Here is a 6,471-nt window from a genome sequence, read left to right on the forward strand (position 1 = left end):
TGACCTGAAGAAGCACCATCGTGTCCACACGGGAGAAAAACCTTACCATTGTAAACAGTGTGACAAGAGTTTCAGTCAGTTAGGTACTTTGAATACACACCAGCGTATCCACACTGGAGAATAACATTTCCACGGTAAAATGTGTGACAAGATTTTCATTGAGTTAAGTAACATGAAGAGACACCAGCTTATCCACACATTAATAAAACCTGTCCTCTGCAAACAGTGTGAAAGGAGTTAAAGCATTTTTAATTACACAGGGTGCAGGCAAATAACGTGAAAACTTTTCGATGCCAATACATCTTTAGAATATCTGATGAAGATGTATTGACATTGAAACGTACCTTGAAGGTCTCTGCATGTTGTCTCTGACCAAGCATTCAGTAGAATAGGAGACTGAGTCTTTTTTTCCCATTATTATTCTTGTTTTATGCTCAATGTTAAGCAGGCCCACAACCTTGGATACTGTAGGCCTTTATTTATTCCATGACGCAAATCAAGTCACTAGCATCAAGAAACGTGTCTCTGGGGTCTAAAGTGTATGCAGGGGGAGTGGCAGCCCGATGGCACAGAACTTGGGAAACACACACACACACACACACACACACACACACACACACACACACACACACACACACACACACACACACACACACACACACACACACACACACACACACACACACACACACACACACACACAGAGAGAGAGAGAGAGACAGACAGACAGATAAACACAGACAAACCGTCAGTGGCATGAACATTAAAACCAGTGCCACAGTAAAAAAAGACCAGGAGACCTGGTTCTGCCAGACCCAGAATAAATTCCTTTTCCTTTTATGCCCATGTATGGACGAAAGGGGGACGAAATTGGCTGACTCTATTCAGCACTGTGATTGGCTAGCGAGACACATGATAATAATGATAATAATAATGGATTTTATTTATAACGCACTTTACATTTACAAGAAATCTCAAAGTGCTACAGAAGGCAATTGCATAAAAACAGAAACATCACACCAGTAAAAGAAAACAAGGAAACTAGAAGAAAACTATTAAAACATGGGGGCATAAAGCCTAGAGGTAAAACCAGCTAAAAAAAAATACTTTGCTAAAAAGGTAGGTCTTTAGTCCTCTCTTAAAACAATCAACTGACTGTGGAGCTCTCAGGTGGACAGGGAGGGCGTTCCACAGTTCGGGGGCGGCCGAGCAGAAAGCCCGGTCGCCCATGGTGCGAAGATTTGCCTTGTGGGTTTTGAGGAGGTATGTGTTTGAAGAGCGGGTGTTGCGGGTTGAGGGTTGTAGGGGGGACTAATTCCTTGAGGTAGGAAGGAGCGTTGCCGTGCGTGGATGCACTGATGAGTCAGAAGGGATACCTTGTATAGAGCATCGCAGTTCCCGCCCACTTCCTGGTTTTTCGTGGTGCCGGAAGGAAAAGCTCAATGCATTTTTCCCATTGACATTTCCAAAAATATTTATATCAATGAATTTAAGCCTAGAATCAAGCCAATAAAACATGACCATCATCATGACCATAAAACGTTTTTTTCTGTGATTTTATTTTATTTTATATTTAATGATATGATATACTATATTTAATAAATACCCTCTGTTTTGCCATTTTCAAAAAAGTTTTTTCACAGAATCAAACGTTTTATGGTCATGATTCACCAGGACCCTGGATGGCTTGATTCGAGGCTTAAATTCATTGATATAAATATTTTTGGAAATGTCAATGGGAAAAATGCATTGAGCTTTTCCTTCCGGCACCACGAAAAACCAGGAAGTGGGCGGGAACTGCGATGCTCTATTGGGTTCTGAAGGAGACGGGAAGCCAGTGGAGTGAACGGAGGATGGGGTGTGATGTGTTCATGTTTACGCACTCTCATCAGGATCCTAGCCGCGTTGTTTTGAATTCTGATGATGACATTAATAACCTATAAATAGGATTATGCACTTCAAAAAAAAAATATTAAGTGAGCTCCATCACTATGGGGGACGAAACTTGAACCCTCTTTTATGCCCATGTATGGACGAAATAGGGACAAAGCCTCATGTAGGCCGACCCCTTGGGTCTGGCAAATATGGAGATGGGAGGTTTTGCTACATTGCTCTCTCGTTGTTCACATATGGGAACAGCGCCCTCTGGCGGTGATAACAGAAGCTTCACATTAACTCCCTCAGGGCCAAACCTAATTTTGGCCCGATGGGTCTTCCGTCGCTTTCCGGTAGCCCCCTCCCGAAGGTATTATAGGCGACCGGAATGCGGAAGTCGTTCTCTTGGCTTCCTTCTGCCTACGGTGAAGGAGCTTCGCAAATCGACAAACATTTCAACAAACAAAAGAACGAGTTCTGCGGGTCATCACAACTCTATAGCGACTGGTAGGATTCGCGGTCCACAGAGTTCCCCAGACCTTCTTCTTCTCCCTCTTCCCCACTGTGTTTTTCCAGACGAGGAAAAGCACAGCTCTTCAAAGAAAAGAAAAAGAGAACGCTAAACTTAGCCACCTGTTGGCTCCGCTAGTAGCTAGCGGCCTAGTTTAGCTTTCCACCTTAGTGGCTAGTAGCTTAGCTCGCCACCTCCTCTCCATGGCTCGACGCCGTACCGCCGTTTCTGACCGTCAGGAGTACCCCCTGCGTCGCTGCGGCTCCCGTTCCTGTCCTCAACTCCTGGACGAGTGGGACACACACAACCACTGCGTCTCCTGCCTGGGTCTCGCCCACGCCGAGGACGCTGCTTACGAGCTACACCCAAGATGCTCCGACTGTGCGTCTTTCAACTCGTCCGAGCTCAAGAACCGGTTCCACGAGGCAAGAAACTTTTTTCAGCCTCCTTCACGGCCCCTGTTCGAGGACTATGAGGAGCAGCGCGGCGGCGACCGCCATTACTTCGCTTCCCGGCGATCTGCGGACCGCACACCTGCTAGCCAAGCTGCTCGTCGGCCTCATGCTTCAGCAGCAGCTAGCTGCGCGAGGGCTCTGGAGCCACCAAAACACCCCCGCTCTCGCTCTCCTCCGAGGAACGAATATGTTGAGCCCCGCTTCGAACCACCCCCCACCCCACCCGGTGGCCACACCGAACACCGTGCGGCCTCCCACTACTCTTCCACCCCGGGGAGCGTCGTTTCGGTCGGCGATTATGAGGTGGATGACGACGCCCTCACTCCCTACCAAGCCGAGCGGCAGGAGTCGCAGGACGTAGGAGACTACCTGGTCGTTGACGAGGTCGCGGAGGACGGGGTGGTCGTCAGGGATGACGCTCTCACCGCGGACCGCGACCCCCCGACCCCCCCAGCCCCAGCTGGGACCCTCCACACTGTCCTTGTTCACGCTGAGCCGCTCACAGCCCCCGCACCGGCCATAATAGGTGAGATTACTCTTCTGGAGCTCTATAAAAAAGCCACCGTCAGATGTGGCCTCAAGTGGCCAGGCGACGAGATCAACGAGACCCCTATTAACACCTCGGAGTTTCAGGGACTCGACTCAGTGGAGGAAAAAATCACCAAGAAAAGCAAACTTCCACTGGCGATGGGTTTCGTTTCGGCTCTCTCCTCGTCCTGGAGCGCTCCCGCGGCCCCCGACGCGGATCCCAGAAGGCTACGGTTCGACATCGATTGTGTGGGTGCGGGTGAACTGGGCCTCGGCCCCCCCCCACCCATGGATCGCACCCTAGCCAGCTCCCTCTGCCTTAGCCAGCCTCGCGGCCAGAAAACACCTTTTTCCACGGTGAAAGACATCCCGGTTTTCACCAATGAAAAGGACATCGCTGCCTCCCTGGCTTCTAAAGCCGTCTACAGGGCGTCAACATCGGGCGGCAGGGCTCTCAATGCCTCCGCTCTTCTGCAGGGCTCCCTGAAGGTGCTTCTGAGCGAGGCGGGAGACGCCGCCACACCCGAGCAGCTGGCCGAGATGCGACGCCTCACTCAAGAGATGATTTCTCTAAATAAACACACCATAGAATGGACGGGCAGAGTGCTGGGGCTCTGCGTCACCCACGAAAGAGCACGATGGCTCGACCATGTTACTTTCCGCGGTCCCGAGGACAAGAAAAAGCTGCTGAACCTCAAAGTCACCCCAGGAAATCTTTTCCAGGGCGCCATGGATTACCTGAAGGAGAGCAGCGCGGTTCGAAAAGCTCAAGATGAGGCTGCATTGTCCTGCATCCAAGCCCCATCCAGAGCACCTCTCCCCAGACCCCAGTCCCGTCCTGGACGACAGCCAGACCGAGGTAGGCCGCCGAATCGTCAGGAGGGCCCAGTTCGACAGGCCCAGTCTTCCTCCGCTCCACCTGCTGCCAGAGAACAGCGGGACCGAAGGGAGGACGACCGCCCTCGCCCCCCACAGAACAGACCCAGCCAGAGAGGCTCCAGCAAGGGTCGCGGTGCCAGGTCGCGTCGGTGACACTGTCACTCCCTGCGTGGAAAGCAGGGAAGTTTTCTCCCCCGGTTCCCTCTCCCCTCAGACGGGGGATTCGCGCCTGTATCTAGTGGCCTCGGGCCTCATGTACAGGTCACCGAGGAAGAGGAGGAGATCTCCACCGGAGCTAGCAGATGCGACGGAAGATCGCTCGCCAAGCACCGAAAGAAAGAAGAGCAAAACACAAATCACACATTTAAGTGCCACAGCAGATTGTCTGAGTGTGCATGCGTTAGAGAGGAAAGTTTTGCAAAATACACATACACGTGCCACAGCAGATCGTCTGAGTGTGCATGCTATTTCTACTGTTGTTGTTGCCAATGTTGTGCTTTTACATGCTGCTGTATTAAAAAAGACCAACAAAAAATTGCAACTGAAAACGGTAGGAATGAAAATGAGCCGGAGACCGCGACGGACCCCCCCCCAGGGGGGTCCATGGTGGTCTCCGGACAGAACAAAGGCTTGTGGCGGGCCAAAACCGCCACATGCTACATGGGTCACGCCAAAATTTTCCTCGGCGCCACAAGGTAAGACAAAGTCTAGCTGTTGTCGCAATGACAGTGGGGGGGGCCAAAATGGCCGCCTCAGCTGTTCAACACGTGTCGCTAGACAAGATGGCGGCCCCCACTTGCAGACACGTGTCGACAATAGCGAAGGCCGGTCCCACGTGCGCAGCCAGGAAAATAATAATGGCCGCGCCCATGAGCACGAATGTAACAACAAGCACGGTAGCCATGCCAACGAGTGCAGCCAAGATGGCGGCTCATGTGAGTACGAATACAATAACAGTCCCCCCCAATCCTTTAACACTACACATCGAGCGTTGGAAAGAATGCAACGCCAACCCCTGGGTGCTTCGTACAATAGCAAAGGGGTACAGGCTGCAGTTTTCCACAAAACCACCCATGTCCGACAAAGTACTTTTGTCACGAGCGAGTGGTCAAGCGGCGCTGACGTTACGAGAGGAGATAGCCTCCCTATTACGCAAGAACGCCGTACGGGAAGTGTTACCAGGAGAAAGCCGGCTCGGTTTCTACTCGAGATACTTCCTGGTCAAGAAGAAAGGGGGGGGATTACGTCCCATCATGGATCTACGAGCTCTCAACAGGTATTTGAAAACTTTTCAGTTCAAAATGCTGACGGCGGCGTTACTACGCTCGGTCCGTCAGGGCGACTGGTGGAGCTCAATAGATCTCAAGGACGCTTACTTTCACGTCCCTATTTATCCACCGCACAGGAAATTCCTGCGGTTCGAATTCGAGGGTCATGTGTACGAATACCTGGTCCTCCCGTTTGGAATGTCACTAAGTCCCAGGGTGTTCGTCAAATGTACTCAGGCAGCGATAGCTCCCCTGAGGCAGAGGGGTATTCGCATCGCGAGTTACATCGACGACTGGCTACTGAGTGGGGACTCGTATCAGGAGGCATGTCATCACACCAGTACAGTGGTGTCGCACCTGACCTCCCTAGGGTTCACACTGAACTTCGAGAAGTGCGTGCTCACGCCGTCCCGTCGCGCTACTTTCATAGGTATCGAGCTGGACGCGGTCTCTCTCAGGGCTCGTTTGTCTCAGGAGAGGAGAGTTTCCTTTCTGAGATGTTTAGCCATGTTTCAACTGGGACGCAAGGTCCAGTACAAAATCTGCATGAGGGCGGCGGGGCTCATGGCCTCGGCCATTTCCTTGATACGCCTGGGCAGATTGCACATGCGCCCTTTTCAGAGATGGGTGGGCTCCCTCGGGGTCCCGGTAACTCAGGGTTTTCGCCGGGTAACGGTGTCCGCAGCGTGCATACAGTCCCTCCAACAATGGAAAGTAGTCTCCTTCCTGTCAGAGGGCGTTCCAATGGGGAGGATCATCTCCAGGAAGATGATAACCACCGACGCCAGTCTGACAGGTTGGGGCGCCACCTTCGAGGGCAGAATGGCCAGGGGTGTGTGGGACCGCAGTATGAGGGCGGCCCACATCAACTACCTGGAGCTGATGGCGGTCTTTTTGGCGTTAAAGCACTTCAGACCCCGCATCAGCGGTTGTCACGTTTTGGTCAAGACGGACA

Source organism: Gymnoscopelus braueri (genome assembly GCF_963280865.1).
Source record: "Gymnoscopelus braueri genome assembly, chromosome: 12".
Classification (NCBI taxonomy): domain Eukaryota; kingdom Metazoa; phylum Chordata; class Actinopteri; order Myctophiformes; family Myctophidae; genus Gymnoscopelus; species Gymnoscopelus braueri.